The sequence below is a fragment of the Manis javanica genome, chromosome 10, assembly GCF_040802235.1.
Source record: "Manis javanica isolate MJ-LG chromosome 10, MJ_LKY, whole genome shotgun sequence".
Classification (NCBI taxonomy): Eukaryota; Metazoa; Chordata; class Mammalia; order Pholidota; family Manidae; genus Manis; species Manis javanica.
Window position 1 is genome coordinate 99068117 of NC_133165.1, and position 21746 is coordinate 99089862.

Sequence of the window (21746 nt, forward strand, 5' to 3'; positions counted from 1 at the left end):
AAATCTATTTGTTGTCAGCCCCTAAGAGATTGCCTTGGTTGAATAGAATCTCCTCACCCAAAGTCCACCCCATTCCTGGGTGACCTGTCCCCAGTGACTGATTAAAGGAGCCATCATCTCTGATTAGAATTTGTCATAGGGTTGCTGAGGCCTCTATTGAAATTGTTTACTAGCTCAACTTCTCCCTCTATCCAATTCTGCTTCCTTCCTTTTTCTTCCCCTTCTACAGGTGTTGATCTCAGCCACTCCCGAGAAGCCTCCTATACCCTAGTCAGATTGGAAGTCAGTGCCCCAGAGAATCCCAACCAGCAACAGTGTTGCAGGGTGTGTTGCTCAGCCTCTTAAATGGATCTTCCCATCAACTTACGCACAAGGACACAGGTGCACATGGCACACCCACGGATCATCAGGTTGCTCTCAGAGGGAGGGCAGAGGAAGGATTCTCAAGCCTTGAACATTACTTCTGCTGTTGTTTACAAGGAACCAGAATAAGTGTGAAGCCCCAGCTCTATTTTACCCCTTCTGAACGTGCTTCATTCAACAGTGTGTGTAAAGATTCAGCCTGTTACACTAGAAATGTTGTTTATCTCACAACTGAGGAAATTTTAATATGATTTATGCACTGAGTGATATTAATTATTCGTATTGTCTGGGGTTTGCTTTAAAACTTTAGAGGAAAAAAGGGAGGATAAAGGAAATGAGATTGACAAAATGCTGATCACTGATGAAACTAGGTGATCGGTGTATGGAAGTACAGTAAGCTATTCTCTCTACTTCAATATATATTCAAATTTTCCAATAATAAAAATTGGATGTTAATTTTCCTTATTAAAGTAGAGTACATACATGGACATTATAAAAGTACATACAATATGTACTTTAATGATCAATTTTTAAGGTAGGTTTAAAAATATATCTAAATTCTGTCAGCAAATAAATCTATCAAAACATGGAAAAATTCATATTTTCCAAAGCAGATAAGATAGAGCTTATTAGGCATCTTGCCAAGTAGTTCTCAAATTTATTTTTAAAAATTACTGAGGCTTTCCTTAAAAGCAAACCCCATAAGGCATTTCAAACTAAATTACATTCTAAGAGATTTTGAAGAGATTTACTTTTCATACTAAAGTGTAACATACAGCTCTTCTGTGCATTATACAGACTTTTAGATTATAAAGAAGTCAATATGTAATAGCAAATTATTCCAATTTTTAAAAAGCTCAACTTTCTAAATGTCTTTTTTTAAACAATACATATGAGTTATTACAATATCTTTATAAAATCTAGCTTAACCACAAATTACTTTCTCCTCAATCCTTAAAAAAGACCTTAAAGATTCAACAACTGGTGCCACCTATTTAAATTTTGGTGAAACCAATTCTATTCTATATTTATATATAATGATTAAGAGTTAAGTCAGAATCACAGTAAGAGAAGGTAGTGTCTGGCTCAATCATGCAATCTGTATAGGGTGGTATTATTTCTGTCTAACTCTCAAATGTTTGTTTTAAATATGCTGCGGTGAGGAAACCCGGAAGAGCTCAAATAATTTTTCTCACAGGGATTTGGTCATTTCAATAATCACAGAGTTGCCCTAGGAGCTTTCTATAGCCAGGTTATTATTATATCCAGATATTCTTTATATAAATAAGACTCGGTGGACCTGAAACAAAAAAGAAGGGACTGGAACATTCTAAGGACAAACATGTAAATGGTATGAAGTAAGAGCTAGTCATATAGTCTATGAAGACTGAATTGTCAAAGCATTTTACCAAGCTCTCTGGACTATCCTAAATAAACTAACGAGCAAATAAAATCCAAATACACATAAAATATATTCATGTTGAGCCCAGTCCTACAGGAACATGGCAAGTTTGAGAATTTGGTTTAAAATAAAATAGAATGAGATGGGATGACAATCAGGAAAACTAGGTTCTAGTCCTAGATTTGTCACTAAGAAGCGCTTTACCTCTCTGGATCTCAAGTTTCTCCATCTATAAGGTGTAGACCTTTACAGTTGTTATATTCCAAGGCTTTGGAATCAAGTATTATACTTTCAGTATTTGTAAGCAGTCAAAAAATTGTAAGCAATTGGATTAAAATAATCTTGAATGGAAATTAAACAAGAATAAAAAATTTAAATGGAATTTTTCTAAAAGCTGAAAATAAGTAATATATATGAGTTTAAGTTTCCAAATATATGTGTTCTGTCTCTCATATTGCATATTCCTGAAGTTTTCTGAAATAAGATGAGATTGACCTTATGCCAGGAAATCCAGTGGAGGAGCTTTGCAAACATGGCTCTAAGGAAATTGATAATTCAAATATAAGTTATGCAATTGTATAATGCTCATGTATAATTAAGTTGAACAGTAACAGTCTCTAAAGCTTGGAAATATCAGTTTTAACCACAGTGTATAAAATTCAAAATGTAGCATTAGTTCTTGTGGGTTTATTCCATAGGGAAAGTACTTTAGCCTAGTACAATAAATATAAAATTTCATACTATAATATAATTTATAATTTTGAGGCAATATTAAATTGGTAAAATACAGGTGCTAAGCCTAAAAATCCAAGGTAACTATATATATATGCAATTATTTGTATATATTATAATAATTCCCTTATCTGTGATAACAACTGTATGAAGCTTTAATTTATAGAATTAATTATGTTTCAAAGATATCAACTATATAGTATGTATATTTTAATTCTTACAGTATATTTTGAATGTGTTATATCGTTTAAATCATAATATATTAGACATTTAATCTCCATTCATTTTTATAATCTCCATTTTATGGTTGAAAAAATTGACTAGAAAAACTTTAAAAAGAGCAAATAGTTGCCATAACTAGATAGAACACAGTGCCGACCAAATTAAGGCTACTTGTTAAAATTCTCATAAGAGTTGAATCTTAGTGACAAAATTAAAATAGATACTAAAAATATATTTAGACCACAAATAGATTTTCAGTAGCTACTGATATACTAATAAACCTTTTTTGTCCATTAATTTATTGATGTAATAAATTATATTGATTGACTTCCTGATGTTTAACCATCTTTCCATTCCTAGAATAGACTCTACTAGGACCTGGGTCAGAACACAAGGTTAATATACAAAGTTAATTGTTTCCCTATATAGCAGCAATGAACAGTAGAATTTAAACACAGTGAAATTAAAAACACAATACCAAAACTAGAAAAAGAAGAACAAATGAAATCCAAAGTCAGTAGAATGAGGGACATAATAATCAGACCAGAAATAAATAAAATAAAGAAGAAAAAACAATTTAAAAAAATCAGTGAAACCAGGAGCTGGTTCTTTGAGAAAAGAAACAAAATAGATAAACCACCAGCCAGACTTATCAAGAAAAAAAGAGAATGTATACACATAAGCAGAATCAGAAACAAAGAAGGAATAATCACAATGGATATAGCAGATATACAAAGAATTATTAGAGAACACTATGAAAAATTATATGCCAATAAATTGGACAACTTAGAACAAACAACTTTTTAGAAAAATACAACCTTCCAAGAATGACTGAGGAAGAAACAGAAAATCTGAGCAGATCAATTACCAGCAATGAAATTGAATGGGTATTCAAAAACTCCCCTAAAACAAAAACTCCAGGTCCAGATGGTTTCACAGCCAAATTCTACAAAACATTTAAAAAGGAGCTAGTACCCATCCTTCCTAAAGCATTCCAAATAGTAGAAGAGGTGGGAATACTTCCAAACTCATTCTATGAGGCCAGCATCACTATAATACCTAAACCAGACAAAGATACCATGAAAGGAGAAAATTACAGACCAATATCGCTGATGAACATAGATGCAAAGAGCCTCAACAAAATATCAGCAAACCAAAACCAAAAATACACCAAAAAGATCATTCATCATGACTAAGTAGGATTTATTCCAGGGATGCAAAGAGGGTACAGTATTTGTAAATCCATCACTATCATACACCATATTAACAAAATGAAGAATAAAAACCACATGATAATCTCAATAGATGCTACAAAAGCATTTTACAAAATTCAACATCCATTCATGATAAAAACTCTCAACAAAATGGTTATATAGAGTATGTACCTCAACATAATAAAGGCCAAATACAAGAAACCCACAGCCACATACTTAACAGCAAAAAGCTGGGAGTTTTTCCTCTAAGATCAAGAACAAGACAAGGATACCCACTCTCACCACTTTTATTCAACATAGTACTCGAGATCCTAGACACAGCAATCAGACAACACAAAGAGATTGGTAGGGAAGAAGTTAAATTATCACTATTTGCAGATAACATGATATTAGACATAGAAAACCCTAAAGAATCCACCAAAGAACTGCTAGAACTAATAACCAAATTCAGCAAAGTTTCAGGAAACAAAATTAATACAAAGAAATCTGCTGCGTTCCTATATATTAACCATAAACTAGCAGAAAGAGAAATCAGGAAAACTCCATTTACAATTGAATAAAAAAGAATAAAATACCTAGAATAAACTTAACCAAGGAGATGAAAGATCTATACTCTGAAGACAATAAACTCAAGAGAGAAATTAAAGAAGACACCAAAAAATAGAAATCTATCCCATATTCATGGATAGGAAGAATTAATATTGTCAAAATGGGCATACTGCCTAAAGCAATTTACAGATTCAATGCAACACCTATGAAAATACCAACAGCATTCTTCAATGAACTAGAACAAACAGTTTTAAATTTAAATTTCCCTGATGATTAGTTTTCCTATATAGCAGCAATGAAAAAACAGCTTTTCATGTGCCTGTTGGCCATTTGTATTTCTTCTTTGGAGAAGTGTCTGTTCAGGTCCTCTGCCCACCACAAAAGAATAGCCAAAGAAATCCTGAAAAAGAGGAATAAAGCAGGGGGGATTACGCTCCCTGACTTCAAGCTCTACTACAAAGCTATAGTAATCAAAACAATTTGGTACTGGCATAAGAACAGACCCATAGATTAATGGAACAGAATAGAGAGTCCATACATAAATCCTCACATCTACAGTCAATTAATATATGATAAAGGAGCCATGAATATACAATGGGGAAATGACAGCCTTTTCAACAACTGGTGTTCAGAAAACTGGACGGCTACATGTAAGAGAATGAAACTGGATTACTGTCTAACTCCATACACAAAAGTAATCTCAAAATGGATCAAAGACCTGAATGTAAATCATGAAACCATAAAATTCATAGAAGAAAACATAGGCAAAATCACTTGAATGTACACATGAGCAACTTTTTCCTGAACACATCTCCTTAGGCAAGGGAAACATAATAAAAAATGAACAAGTGGGACTACATCAAACTATAAAGCTTCTGTACAGCAAAGGATACCATCAGCAGAACAAAAAGGCATCCTAAGGTATTGCAGAGAGAATTCATAATGTCTCATCTGATAAGGGCTTAACATCCAAATATATAAAGAACTCATATGCCTCAACACCCAAAAAACAAATAACCCAATCAAAAACTGGACAGAAGATTTGAACAGACACTTCTCTGAAGAAGAAATACAAATGGCCAACAGGCATATGAAAAGACGCTCCACATCACTAATCATCAAGGAAATGCACATTAAAACCACAATGAGGTATCTCCTAACATCAGTTGGAGTGGCCACTATCCGAAAGACAAGGAATAGCAAATGCTGGTGAGAGTACATGCAGAGAAATGGGAATACTCCTATACTGTTGGTGGGACTGCAAATTGACGTAACCTCTGTGGAAAGCAGTATGGAGGTTCCTCAAAAAACTAAAAATAGAAATACCATTTGACCCAGTAATTCCACTCTTAGGAATTTACCCAAAGAAAACAAAATCCCTGATTCTAAAAGATATGTGCACCCCTATGTTTACTGTTGCAATGTTTGCAATAGCCAAGATAATGGAAACAACCTAAGTGTCCATCAACAGATGAATGGATAAAGAAGATGTGGTACATATATGCAGCAGAATATTATTCAGTCATAAGAAGAAAAGAACTCCTGCCATTTGCAACAACATGGACGGATCTAGAGGGTATTATGCTCATTGAAATAAGCCAGGTGGAGAAAGACAAATACCATATGATTTCACTTATTTGTGGAATATTAAAACAAAGCAAAACAGAAGGAACAAAACAGCATCAGACTAGTGGTTACCAAGGCAGAGAGGAGTGGAAGGGCATTGAGGGGTGGGGAAGGGGGACTGTTGAACCACTGTGATGTACATTTGATAAAATTTAAAAAATATACCATTTACATTAGCATCCCTGAAAATGAAATACTTTGGTATAAATCTAACAAAATGTGCATAAGATAAGATCTATATGAGGAAAAATACAAAAGTCTGATGAGAGAAATCAGAGAACTAAATAAGTGAAGAAATATTTTATGTTCATGGATAGGAGGACTCAGTAGTGTGAAGACATCAGTTCTTCCTTTCTTCCTAACTTGATCTGTAGATTTAAAGTAATCCAAATAAAAATTCCAGCGAGCTATGTTATGGGCATCAAACTATTCTAAAGTTTAGAGACAGGAGACCCAGAATAGCCAACATAATATTGAGAGAAAAGAACAAACTTGGAAGGCTGACACTTCCTGACTTTAAGAATTATTATGAAGCTACAGTAATCAAGACAGTGTGGTATTGGTGAAAGAACAGCCAAAAATAAATCATGAAACAAAATGGGAAGTCTAGAAATACACCCACATAAACATAATCAACGGATCTTTGACCAAGGGAGAGAAACAATAGAATGGAGCAAAGACAGTCTCTTCAACAGACGGTGTTAGAGCACCTGGACATGTTAATGCAAAAAAATGAATCTACTTACAGACTTTACACCCTTCACAGAAATTAACTGTTAACATCATAGACCTAAATTTAAAACAAAACTGTAAAACTACTAGAAGTTAACATAGGCAAAAATCTAGACAACCTTGGATTTGGTGGTAACTTTCTAGAAATGACATCATAGGCATAATCCATGAAAAAAAATGATATGCAGACTTAACTACTATTAAAAAATGAGATACCACTACACACTTATAAGAATGGACGAAATCTAGAAGATTCACATCAAATAGTGGGGAAGATAGTGGAACAAACAGGAACTTTCATTCATTGGTGGTAGAAATGCAAAATGGTACAGCCACTTTGGAAGACAGTTTGGTGGTTTCTTATAAAATTAAACATATTCTTACCCATGAGTCTAACATGTGATCTAGCAATTGTGCTCTTTGGTATTAACCCAGGGAGTTGAAAACTTACGTCCACAAAAACAAATTATGCTATATCTATAAAAAATAAGGCTATTCAGCAATAAAAATAACAAACAATTGATACATGGATGAATTTCAAAAGCATTATGCTAAGTGGATAAAGCCAAAACACAAAGGAATGCATGCTATATAATTCCTTAATATGCAAATATAGAAAATGCAAACCTAAAATGAAAGCAAAGAGATCAAAGAATGCTTGAGGCATGGATGGGACATAGATGGGGATTAATTGCAAATATACAAGTAATTTGCAAGTATATACTTGTCAAAACTCATCAAATTACATAACTACAATTCATAAATTTCATTGTAAATAAATTACATGTTAATACAAAAACAAGATATGAAGTGTCAGTCACCAAAATTAACGTTTGATACTTATTTTCAGAAAAGTGACAACGGCTGTACTTAGAAAATATTTCACTCTTCATTTTCCTGAAATATTTGGTCCCCTTTAGTGTATTTAACATATTACTTATTTACATGAAGCTTCACTGAACACATTGAATTCCAGAAATGAGAAATGTTTATTGTTCCACTACTAAAAATAGAGCTTTGTAAGGAACCAAGTGCTTTAAGATTTAAAGACAGAGGAAGAGATACAGCACATACAGTTATGCCCCCAGAAGATTACACAATTAATTTTTGTTACACATATATCACATTACTTTGGGATCATCAGAGTTAATCACTGCAACCACAATGTGAGGGTTTCTTTTTCCCTTCCCATTGCAAAAAAGAAATAATACGACTGATTACTCTTGGTATCTGAGCTAAGTAATGAAAAACCTAACAAAACATAATAAATATAAATGGAAGTACATAAACTGCCATTTCTTTTCCTCAAAGTAGATCTTGAGGATAGAATGGAGAATGGGAATTACTATAATTAATTGTAAACACTTAAGATTCTCAGTGGGCTAGGTACTGTGCACAATACAGTGGCTATCAATTCATGAATGGTACTTATTTGAAAACATTATACCTAGCCTCTTTAGATTTCCAGTGAGTAACACCATTTTAGGACCACTTCTGGGTTTTTCCCTCTAGAATTTCTCCATTAATGAGTAATTTTTTAAGTAAATGATTGTAAAGTAAGTTACAAATTATGTAAATCATAGATAAGCAACAGATAAATTCAAGGTTTCTTTCTTTTTTTCAGTTAATGCAAGTTGTTTCTTCAGGCAAGTTTGATCATGGGTCAAAAAATATTTATGAAGTGCCTATATTCTATGACATTATAGTCCATGTGGTAGGACAAACAACAAAAATATTGTGGGATCCTAAGAACTTTAAATTCAGTTGAGGAAACAAAGCACAGACACAGACTTAGATATGCTTCACTAACACCATTTCTTCAGGGCAACTTTGACACATATATGTTCCCTTATATTTATATGCTTATTCAAAGCCTACCTGCCAATGTTTGGACTGACCTCTTGAGAATCACTTCTCTGAAAAAAAGTAAAACAAAGTGTATCGTTCTGCCCTTAAAGTATTTAGAACCTCTTTTTTTATTTTTCACAACAGTGTTCATTTTTTAAAATAGGCACCTGTCAGAAATAACAATGTAAAAAGGCATGCAGAGAAGGAAGGAAACACAGCAAGAATAGATGGGTGAATTCGCCATTTAATAATGTATCTAGAAAAGAGTACAAGCACCTTAATTTTAAAATGTCATGAATATAAGCATATGAAAATTGGATTAACAGCACAAACCCTGTGAAATACAGTAATATATTCCCAAATTTGAATTCTTTTTTATATGAAATTCTAGTATATTAAAACATGTTACTGTATATCCTTTTTACCACTAAAAGGATTTTGCTTGTACTCTTAAGTTGTTACTGTTGAGATTAATTAGAAAAAGTGGTAGCTAGGAACAGAATACAAAATAGGGATAAAGGAAATGGCGGAGTAGGAAAATGAACTACAGAGCAGGTAAAGATTTTGCATCGGGTCTGACTACTTTTTGTTTTATGAGGAGAGAAGTTGCTGGAACATATGTGAAAGATGTTTCCAATATACTTTAAGATTATTTCACTAGGATGACATTGACCCTGAAGCTGCGGGAAAAGTGGAAGTCAACAATCACAAGTCTTAACATGAGAATTTGACACAAGGTCTTACACTGAAAAAGACCTCTTTTCATGAATATTATCTACAAGAAAAAGCAAAATGAATGTATGGCCAGGATACTGAAACCCAGGGAGACAGAAAGGCTAACAAGTTTCTAACAGTCAAATGATTACAAAGAGAATGATTTTTTCAGTGCTTGTTATTGTTCGTTAAGATGTGTATTATGTCATCCCTCACACTTTATATAGTGTTCAGTCTTTACTGTTTCATTTTAGTGAATCGAAATTGTAAATATAAGAAGGCCTTTTCTAAATTTATTTGTGACCTCAATGAAGATAAAATGAGTCCTAAGCAGTAGCAATAGCAATGAAAACAGCAGATCACAGAAAATGCTAAGTGTTCTTGCTTTGTAACAGTGATGATGCTTCAAGGCATTTTAAAGGGAAATATAGGAAGTTTCCCATTTGGATTCCTTGCAGTATGAGGTACTTTTAGTGCACATGAACCAACATTTTGATACCACAAGTAGCTTTAAATAGGACCTATAGCTCAAGAAACCTATCTATGCAGAACACAGTTGAATCTATGGGATAGAATTGGGGCGAATATCAACATTTAGGGACTGAAAGGATACAAATGAGTCATCCCATCAAGCACTTGAGGGAAAAACCTAAAGAGAAGAGTAGTTTGTGAGAAAGAGGTGGAGAGGGAGTGATGAGAACGAAATAGATCTTCAGTGTAAAGGTACACTGAGTCAGATATTACCACGTATTGCCTAACCTGTCTAATCTGCAGATAGTCTTAAAATGTTAAGGATCAATATAGTGAAACAATGGGATGTTAACACAAAAGAACAAATATCTGATGGTTTCAGCTTCAGAAATAGAAAAAGAACTGTAGAATACTACTACTAAGTATTCAAGCAAACTGCAGTGCACAAAATAATGCTTTGAGCTAAACACTCTTAGAATTAATAAACTGCCTGGTTATTCAATATAAATTCACATGATTGATACCAAAGATTCATTTATATTCTACATGGGGGTGAAATATACGTTTTCTTTCTTTCTAAAAGGAGTTTGGAACTCTGGGAGAAAGTTTATGATGATTAATAGAAAGCCCTAGAAATTTGTGTTCAGAGAAAAAATTTAATCCTTTATACTAAAGATGATACTTCTGGCCTACTATCAGTAAAAGCTGTATTTTGAGTTGCTTTCCAGAGAAATTACAAGTTATATTTCATTTTCTAGAACTTTCCTACATGAAACGTATCACATTCTAATTAAATGGTTAACAGGAGGTTAAGCAGAGTATATGACCTGCTTCCAGGCTCTCTCCGCTGTTATCTCCCCTTAAGTTTAGGGCCATGATAAACTATCTTTGGAAATACTAAATTAATGCACTTTTCATTTCCCTTAAATTATGATGCCTTGCATTTTCCTATCTATTTTATCAAATAGTCTATCGGATAAGATTAGAGGAGTCTCTGGGCAGTGAGGCTTTTTCCTCATTTTTCCTTGCACAAGCTAGAAACATTTCAAACTCTCCTTAAAGAAATGCTGTCAGGATCTCTGCACAGGTCAGCTGCCAGAGAGACCGCGGCAGCTCTGGGACCTTGGCAGACCAGATTAGGGATCCCCACCAGCGAGCTTCATTGCTGACCTTCTGGGAACTCCTTCCCGTGAAAGCACAATTTATGCAAAAGAAGGTAAATCCTAAAAAGGACCAAGCAGCGAAGTACTGTTTGAAAAAGAGGACCCCACAACTGGTAAAGGCTAGCCAAGAGCTAAATCCCACTGGAGATTTTATTGCCCTGACTGGTGCTAGACAGCAGCCTCAGGTCGCACTCCCTTTGAGGAGGGTGGGAGAAGAGCTCGTCTGGCGAGGTGGTCCCTGCATAAGCAGAGAGAGCATGACAGGGGGAGGGTCCACCAGGTCCATGCTTGAGGCCCAGCAGGAAGCACTGCAGGAAGCAGGACTGGCCTCCTACGAGCTCCTTGAGGAAGCCATCAAGTGGGACTCCCGTCTGTGCCCCTCAGAGAGAGAAGGGCCAGACTCCACGCCACCAGGGTCCATCTACCAGTGCCGAGGACAGGCACCATAGCATCACCAAGGTGTACATGCAACTGGAATTTAAGAGACAAGTTGCAGGAAGCTGTCCTCAGAACACACTGCCCTTGAGAATCAAAACGACGAGGGTTCAAGCCTGCTTTTCACAGAATGATGCATGCTGTTAATAAATACAAGTTTAATCAAAAGAGAGAGAGACAAAGGAAGGGAGTAAGGAAGGGAGGCTGGGAGGTAGAAATGCTACGTCCAGAATGGTGCTGCCCAGGCAATGGGTCAGAAACAGTTCAGAGAAGGATCTGCATTGAGAAGACTGGGAGGAACCTCTCACGAATCTCCCGCAGTTGCAGTGGGATGGGGGAGGGGACCCCAAAGGTATCCAGATTCCCAAAGCCCATGGAAAGGTGAACAACACAGAGCTGAAATTTAAGAGTTAATAAATTCAAGTGTTTAAAGTCACCAAATTATTGAGTCAAGATACATTTGCCTCCAGCAATAGTTTTATCCCTTTCCTTCTCAACATCCTACAATGGCTCCAACGACCTATTTTAAAAAGTTGAAATTCTCTCACCTAGCATTAACCTGTCCCGTTATTTCCAACCCCTCTTCACTCCACAACATAACGTGCACTTCTCTCCTTAACTGTAGCTACTTCTCACTTCCATGCCCTTGCTCTGGCAGCCAGCCTCCATTTGATTAGGTCATATCCATTGCTAGTTTCAAAACCTAATGAATTTACCTAAATTATCACTTAATGAATTATGACTTGCCTTTCTAGAATACAACTTGGCAATCTATACAAAAGCCTTAAAACAAATGATACCTCTGTCTAGTGGTTCAATTTTTCTGAGTAAACATAATCAAAGATACAAGGATGAATGCATAAAAATGTTCATCAAAATATAGTTCATAACAGTAAACTGCTAGAAACACTTTAAATGAATGTGTGGTTCTGAGTTAGGGAAAGAGGGAAAATAAGAATCTCAGCAGAGGATAGTTGCATGATCACCCCAGTCCATACTTATAATGATTATGTAACCATTAAGACATTTATTCACATAGGAATATGTTTAAGATATAGTGTTAGGTGAAAAAAGTACAGTAGGTATTCATAGAAAGATTCCAACTTTGAGTATATATAAAGGTTATATGTTTACAGTCATGAATATGAAAAAATGCACAAAAAATGTGAACTTATTTGTTCATTCCTTCAGTGATCATTCATATCAAATACACACAAATATTTACTATCTAAGTTCTTTGAGCAGAACAGACATGGTAAGGAATTGACGGTCTAGCAAAGAAAATACATTTAAAAAAATTACAACAATATCATATGTATACATTCATTTTTGTTGTTGTTTCTTATCATCTCCATTATAATTGCCAACTCCCTGGTAAAGATTTGGTTCATTGTCCTTGCCACTGTATCCCAGTATCCACCACAGGATCTAGAATCATAAATACTTCATAATGTATAGGAAGGCCAGAGACTAAACAGGGGCATATTACCAAGATAACCTAAAATAATTTAGGTTTGAAAACATTTTTGAGGGCAAGTGCTATTTAAAGTGACTGAAGGATGAGTAAGAATTAACCAGGTGAAGAGGGCTGGGAAGACTTTTCCAGACAGAAAATGGCTACACGTAAAAGAAAAAATGTTAGCTGAATTCATAGAAGCAAATAATGGTTATTTCAGGGTAAGGGTTAATAAGCAATTTCATTTTCAAATTTTCTTCAATGAACATATATTTTTGTGGTAATCAGAGAAACAATATTGTGAACAAAACAGATTTAAAATCTCTAACTTCTCAGAGATCACCTTGACTCTAGATGCTTATTTTCTTACTTTGAATTATCTCTGCGCTTAACACACAATACTGAATAAATTACTGCAAATTCAATATTCTACTCTAGGAATACCTTGTATTTTCCTCATAGCATTTAAGTCCTTTAGGTCAATTATAACTTTTTCTTTCCTTCAGCACTGGTACTATGCTGTATACTAATATATATTTAAGAGCTAGTCAAATAATTTACATATGGATATAAATAGTAATTGAACCCTTGAAATCTGTAATTCTGATCTTATGATCTGATGGCTAGTTATTGTTCCAAGAACTTTGCAGAACTAGTCCCAGAGGAATCAAAAAGAATTATTAAATTTCCTTTTAGATATCTTTGTTGAAGAAATTATCTCATTTGGTATAAATACTGTCAACAAAATAAACCTCATTTAAAATGGAGCCAAGAGGCCCTGAAGTGGGAACCCTCATGCACTACCACTAACCAAAAGCAGTATACCTTGCATCCCCTAGCAGAAAGAAGCTTAGGTTACATATCCCATCAGGGGAAAGGAAGAATTTCAACTTGCTCAGAAACACAGTCCAGCCAATGAGAAACCATCACATTCAGTCAATGAGAAACTGTCACCACCCTGAACTCTCCTAAACAGCCTCCCAACTTCTCACTTTCACCCACACAAGCAAGCCCCTCTCCTGTGTTTTCTGGACTTGGCTGGTATGGCAGATTTGCTCGTCCCAAGCTGCAATTCCTCTGCTATTCCCAAATAAATTCCTTTTGCTGCTAAAGTAGCTGGTTCTTTTTTTTAGGACAACAGTACTTTATACTTGGATTGGAACCAAAAGTAGTGCTATTTATTGTCCTAAAATCTCAGAAACAGATGTTTTGATATCTTTCCAAGATAAAGAGGAAGGAAAAAAAAATTCTGTTAGTCAAAGTAACCATGACTACAGTTTTCACACACACACAAGTGTTATTTTCATACACTTTGTATTGGTTAAAATAGTTGTCTACTCTTATAAATACAATCTGTTTTAGGTGAACCTTCCTTTCATACTGCAATAAAATGCTTAAAATTATTCATCAATCCAACAAGAAGTAGCTTCTAGCAATATTATTTTCCCGTAATGTGGAGACTCAGCTCTTTAAAGAGTAAAAGTGTCCCATCCACAAAACATTCAGGATTGCTACTTTAGCCAATATTAAAATCACAAATCTCTTTTAAGGACATTATCTCCATTCCTGAGGGAGGGGTATAATTCCCAAGTTTACCATTCGAGGCCCAGATCTGAAGGGTGGTACAAATTTAATAGCGGTAGTCAGGGAGAAAGAGGCACAGCTGAGTCCTAGCCAAAGTCAATGAGTCTTTCCCCCCACACACAAGGAATATGGATCTTATATCTATGATGGCATTACATAAACAGAGCAAATAATGTGTAGAGTTATTCAAACTAACACTCGAGTAGACTAAAAATGGGTCCACATTTCCAAACAACCTCTGTTCAATAATTGGACCATATTATTATACTTTAAACCCGACCTTCTGTTTATACTAATATAATGGTGACTTTATTATGAAGGGCAAGATTTCCTATCTGAGAGAGTCTAGCTCCATTCATTTTAGCAAAACTTTATGATTGGAACCATCTTGGTGAATGATCTAAAGCAAAGGAAATGCTCTTTATTATGACATCTAGAAACGTGTGAATATGATTTCCAAAGTGTTACAGTTGGAAGTGAATGGTCCTGTCATGACAAAGCATCAAATGGAAGGAAACTGACCATTAGCTGGGTGCTGGGTAGCGAGAGAATTTCATTCTGCCATCTGCCCCACGGCTCAAAGAGGGTGTCTGACTTAATGCCTCAACAGAGACTGAAAATCAAAGTGACGTGAAAAGAATTGTTTTTCTTTTTATCCTTGGCCAGAAATGAACAGTCTATCAAAAGTTCAAACCAAAGAAGATGTGGAGGAAGATGGGAAGAAGAGAAGAAAAATGAAATGAAGGTGATAATGAAGAAGAAAAGGATCATAGACTATGAAAGTCCTCATCAAGTGAAAAAGCACTACAATATTCAAAGTAAATATTAACTTTGGTCATCAGGGACCAAATATAGGTGACTGTGGCCAGAATTTTGCAACTCAGCATGCTGTGTCTTACTGAAAAATGCTTGAAATTCAGAAGTCCAATACGATAATTTATGAAGAATACTTAAAATCATCTCATTAATGAAAGAGGAATCAAAAAGAACAGATGTTCTCTGCAATAAATGTGACATTCTAGCAAATACTTGATTCTTAAAACATTTAAGACTTCTTCTCATGCAAATACTAGCATATTAATAAAACATAATTGACTTCAACAAACGATCCTTAGTTAAAGCAATTCAAATGATCAAGAAGCAATTTTAGTAGAATATGAATTGCTAAACTAATAGTGGGCAACTTTCACATTTGGTTTCATTTATTAAATGAAGCAAAATACATAGCTTGCTTCAAACAGTATTTAAGAAATATATCACTGGGATTAGGATGTGATGATAGCATTTTAATCCCATAGATACTTATTGTAAGGGAACTCTCTCCTCTGACATTTCTCCCAGTTAAAGAAAAGCATTCTTATTCATAATAACTAACCTTTGTTTAGTTCTTTTCAGTTTACAAAGTGCCTCTATATGCACAATCCTTTATGCTAATAACCAGCCCCCACGGTGGGTGTTATTTATCTGTCTTCACAAGAGACAGCACACCATGCAGGCTTCAATGTCAGAGACCCTGCTCTGTCACTGAGAAGTTTATGGCTCAGGGTAACTTATTTAAACTTTCTGAATCTCATTTTACTTATGTGTAAAGTGGGGCATTTATCTGCCTCATAGGGTTATTATAAAGATTAAATGAATTAATACAGTTCTTAGAAAAAGAATATACTAAGTAATGGGAATTCTGTGATTCGTATAGATAAAAAAAACTTGCCTAATGCCACACAGTTAATAAATAGAAGAGTCAAGATTCAAATTCATCTTTTATATAAAGCCCAGAGATTTCAAACAAGCCTTAACCCAATCCAAAATAGGAAAAGCAATATGTTATTCTTGGTGCAGACCTGGTCTCAAAATAATAGCTCCAACATTTGGGCAAGTCACATAACAATTAGCCTCAGTTTTCCTCATGTGTGAAATAGCATTAACGCATATGGTCATACAGGAGTTAAGTGGGAAAACAATTTCATGAAATCGAAATGGAGGGACTTTATAAACTTAAAATTGATTCTCTGCAATATTTAGCTTTGTTAGAAATACTTTTAAGTTAAGACAACCTAAAGCCTATGATGTTACAGTTGCCAGCACAACAGAGGACATATAGTCAGAAGAATCTTAGCAAGTATGCTCCCCACTGCAGTAGGTACAACTATTTTAACAAACTCTAATTAGCACCTTCTGAAATCTTGGTAGAAAATTGTGTGAGAAACAGTGCAATTGCTAGAGTATTTTATGAATGCTTTCCTAGCAAAACAAAGATTAATGAGATGAACACTTTCAGAAATGAGAAAGCCTATCAATATTATTATGTATCAAGTCATTTTGGAAAATAACAAAACTAATTATGTCCAATTTAACAAATCAGTACTGCTGTATTCTAGCTGAGCATTCCAAGATCTTTCCTTTAACTATATGATCCCACACATTAACTGATATTCAAGAAAAATGTTCCAACTAAATCTACCTGGATTAAAGAATGTCCCTGTAAGATACCTTTTAACATCTTTAAATTAAAACAATTTAGGACAAAATACATATGCTTAGCATATACATGGCATACATCTCTCATGTTGAAAGTCATTAACATATAATCCTTTAATCCTACCATGAAATAAATTTACAGAACTTTCTCAACAAATTTCTAAATTACAGTGTAACTTGTGTGTTACCAATAAAACAGTTTGATTCTTTGGGAATGTTTATGAAATCAATTTAATAGATGCATGGCATCTCTGAAATACAAGTTGCTCTGCTCTAAGACATAGTTATAAAATAATTTCAAAGCCAGGAACTTCTTGCTAAAGCAAATAATTGAATAGAATCTTTGATATGAATAAACATGTATACTGTTATTTTCAATAACTACAGCTGCATTAGCTCCCTTGCACAGCCATAGCAAGTAACCACAAATTGAATGGCTTAAAACAACAGAAATTTATTCTCTCAGCTCTGGAGATTAGAAGTCTGAAGTCAAGAGTCAGTAGGACTATACTTGAGAGAAACTTTAGAGAAAGATTCTTCCATCCTTTCTCCTAACTCCTCATGGTGCCAGCTGTCCTTGGTGTTCTTGGCTTATACCTGTGCCCAGTCCTTCACCATGACATGGCCCTGTTTTATGTGTGTACCTCTCTGCATCCTCTCTTGTTCTTATAAGGACATAAGTCATAATGAATTTGGGATCCATCCTATTCCGCTATGGCTTCAATTCCCTAATTCCATCTGCAAAGACCCTATTTCCAAATAAAATAATATTCTGGAGGTTATATAGGACATGGATTTTGAGAGAACTCTATTCAACCCAAGACAGGAGCTTTATATTTATAATATATAATTTTAATCTCTAAAGTATGATTCAGCTGTAAATTCTTTGATTCCGTAATTGTGAAACCCAAACAATAAAACTATGTCTAGCACAAAAATGTACATTGGATGTTTTCCCAAAATTTACCAATCTTCTCATAGATAAAATGTGTATTACCAAATCATAAAAATGCCACTACGATAGATGTTGGCATGAGAGGGGAGACAGAGACCTCCTCCTAAAAGCACATATAATATGAAAATATAATTAAGACAACTAATCGCGGAAGAGCAACAGGAAAGAAAACTGCACCAGACTGCATACACCTGGAGAAAAGAGCAGATCTCATGGAACAGAGTAGCATACCAAAGCTGTGACCCAGCAGAACCCAAGCCCTTCCCTCGCCCCAGCACACGGGTGGGAGGAAGAGAAACAGAGTGGGGAAGGAGTGGATGACTGGGACTGCTGGACACCTAGCCCTGGAGATCTGCTCTGGGAGCACAAATCTACATTGCATGGTGCTCTGATGATTTAGTGGGGTTGAAAAGCTAAGACAGGTGGAATACCTGGAGAGATGGAGATTCCAGCTGCCTGTGGAAAACAGGGATTCATATCCGGCAGATCTGGGTGGGCAGTCTGAGAGACTTCCTAAAAGGAAGAGGGCTGCTAAAGGGGCAAGGATTGCACAGAGCTTACTGATCAGGAGAAAGGACAGGTCGACAAAATTGTATGGGTGCACTCTGCCTAGCAGGTAGGGACCTTAAACGATCTTCAGGCGCTCCATCCCCCTGGATGGCTACACAGCTCCAAGGACCCCCACCATGATATGCACACAGCCTGCTGTGTCTTCCTCCTGGCTATCCTGCACCTGGCTCAGGCTTGCAAACCAGCAACCCCTGCCATGGCATCAGGCCAGCCAGAGGGAAGCCCTGCCTATGGAAGCTACAAACACAAAGCATAGAGGCTGACACCTGTGTGTTCACCATACTGGTTCAGGCAGTGGAGGCAGGCATACCAGCTGGGAAGCAGGAAACAGCTCTTTACTTCCACCTAGCACCAACACCACTCCACTGTGACCCCCGACAGAGCTCCATGGGCTGAGCAGCTCCAGAGAGAAGACCTTCTGAACACTAGAGGGTACCGCAGAAAAAGTACGAAACATCAAAGGAACCTGGTTCAAAGCAAAATTATCAATGCACCTGTGAAAGACTCAAATGAAATCGAACTCATGAATCTTCCTGAACGATATTTTCCAAACAAAAATCATAACATGCAAAGGACGGAATACTTCCAAACTCATACAATGAAGCCAGCATCACTCTAACACCAAAACCAGGAAAACACCACACAAAAAAAGAAAACTACAGACCAATATCCCTGATGAACATAGATGCAAAAATACTCAACAAAATATTAGCAAACTGAATTAAAAAATACATCAAGAGGATCATATACCATGATCAAGAGGGATTCATCTCAGGGATGCAAGGATGGTACAACATTCGAAAATCCATCAACATCATACACCATGTCAGCAAAAAAAAGGACAAAAACCACACTATAATTTCCATAGATGCTAAAAAAGCACTCAACAAAATTCAACATCCATTTATGATAAAAACTCTCAACAAAATGGGTATAGAGGGCAAGTACCTCAATATAATAGAGGCCATATATGAAAAAAACCACAGCCAGCATCATACTTAACAGTGAGAATATAAAAGCTTTTCCTCTAAGATAGGAAACAAGACAGGGATGTCCACTCTCCCCATTGTTATTCAACATAGTACTGGAGGTTCCAGCCATGGCAATCAGACAAAACAAAGAAATACAAGGCATCCATATGGGTAAAGAAGAAGTCAAACTGTCACTATTTGCAGATGACATGATATTGTACATGAAAACCCTAAAGACTCCACCCCAAAATTACTAGAACAAATATCTGAATTCAGCAAAGTTCAGGACACAAAATTAATACACAGAAATCTGCTGCTTTCCTATACAGTAATGATGAACTAGCAGAAAGAGAAATCAGTAAAATAGTTCCATTCACAACTGCATCAAAAAGAATAAAATACCTAGGAATAAAACTAACCAAGGAACTGAAAGACCTATACCCCAAAAACTACAAGACACTCTTACAAGAAAATAAGAAGACACTAACAAATGGAAACTCATCCCATGCTCTTGGCTAGGAAGAATTAATATTGTCAAAATGGCCATCCTGCCTAAAGGAATCTTTCAATGCAATGCCTATCAAAATACCAACAGCATTCTTCAACGAACTGGAACAAATAGCTTTAAAATTCATAGGGAAGCACAAAAGACCCAGAAGAGCCAAAGCAATCCTGAGAAGGAAGAATAAAGCAGGGAGGATCTTGCTTTGCAACTTGAAGCTCTACTACAAAGCCACAGTAATCAAGACAATTTGGTACTGGCACAAGAACAGACCCACAGACAAGTGGAACAGAATAGAGAGTCCAGATGTTATCCCAAGTATATATACCATATAGTGAGCCATGGATATACAATGGGGAAATGACCGCCTCTTCAACAGCTAGTGTTGGCAAAACTGGAGAGCTACATGTAAGAAAATGAAACTGGGTCATTGTCTAACCCCATACACAAAAGTAAATTTGAAATGGATCAAAGACCTGAATGTAAGTCATAAAACCATAAAACTTGGGGGCGGAGCCAGGATGGCGGCGTGAGTAGAGCAGTGGAAATCTCCTCCCAAAAACACATAGAGCTATGAAAATATACCAAAGAAAAATCTTCCTAAAATAGAGACCACAGGACACAGGACAACATCCAGACCACATCCACACCTGCAAGAATCCAGCGCCTTGCGAAGGGGGTAAGATACAAGCCCCAGCCCGGCGGGACCCGAGCGCCCCTCCCCCCGGCTCCTGGCGGGTGGAGAGAAACCGGAGCGGTTTTTTTTTGGCAAGTGCTTTTTGGAAGCCTTAAAGGGACGGGCCCTCGTTGCTAGGGAGGCAGGGTGGCGGGACCGGTGAGCAGGTGCCTGGGACCGGCACCTGAGGACAAAGAATATCCCGCATTTCTCCCTGCGGGACCGGCGGGCAGGTGCCTGAGACCGGCACTTGAGGACAGAGGAAATCACGCGTTTTTCCCCTTTTTTTTTCTCTTTTTTGCGAGTGTTTTTTGGAAGCCTAAAAGGGACAGGGACCCCGGTGCTAGGGAGGCAGGGAGGCGGGACTGGTGAGCGGGTGCCTGGGACCGGTGCCTGAGGACGGAGGAAATCGTGCGTTTTTCCCCTTTTTTTCTCTCTTTTTGGCGAGTGCTTTTTGGAAGCCTTAAAGGGACAGGGACCCCGGTGCTAGGGAGGAAGGGCGGCGGGACTGGTGAGCGGGTGCCTAGGACCAGCGCCTGAGGACAAAGAATATCGAGCGTTCCTTCCCTGCGGGACCGGTGGGTGGGTGCTTTTTGGAAGCCTTGAAAGGAAAGGGACCCTGGTGCTAGGGAGACAGGGCAGCAGGACCAGTGAGCGGGTGCCTGGGACCGGCACCTGAGGACAAAAAAAAAAAAAAAAAAAAAAAAAATCGCGTGTTTTTTCCTTTTTTTTTTCCTTTCTGTTCCCTCTCGCATTGCTGCTGTTGTTGTTTTGGTTTGGAGAGTGCTTTTTGGAAGTCTTAAAGGGGCAGGACAGGTCACTTAGGCCAGAGGCAGGGAATCTGGGGATCTCTGGGCACTCTAACCCCCTGGGCAGCAGGGAGCACAGAGGCCCCTTACGGAGATAAATAGCCTCCCGGCCGCTTCCCCTCCAACGGGGCTCCACCATTTTGGAGGAACAGCCCCAGCCAGGCCAAGCCCACAGCAACAGCGGAGATAAACCCCAAAGCAACTGGGCAGGAAGCAGAAGCCCTGTCTGCGCACAGCTGCCCAGCACAAGCCACTAGAGGTCGCTATTCTCCCA

At 36.8% G+C, this 21746-nt stretch overlaps 1 protein-coding gene and 1 pseudogene across 14 annotated transcripts in view; one reads left to right on the plus strand and one right to left on the minus strand.

Annotated features, from left to right (window-relative positions):
- Window positions 1–21746, minus strand: part of ANKS1B (ankyrin repeat and sterile alpha motif domain containing 1B) — a 995298-nt gene that overhangs the window by 664366 nt on the left and 309186 nt on the right. The window lies entirely within an intron of this gene.
- On the plus strand, window positions 9862–11879 carry LOC140843696 (large ribosomal subunit protein mL40 pseudogene; annotated as a pseudogene).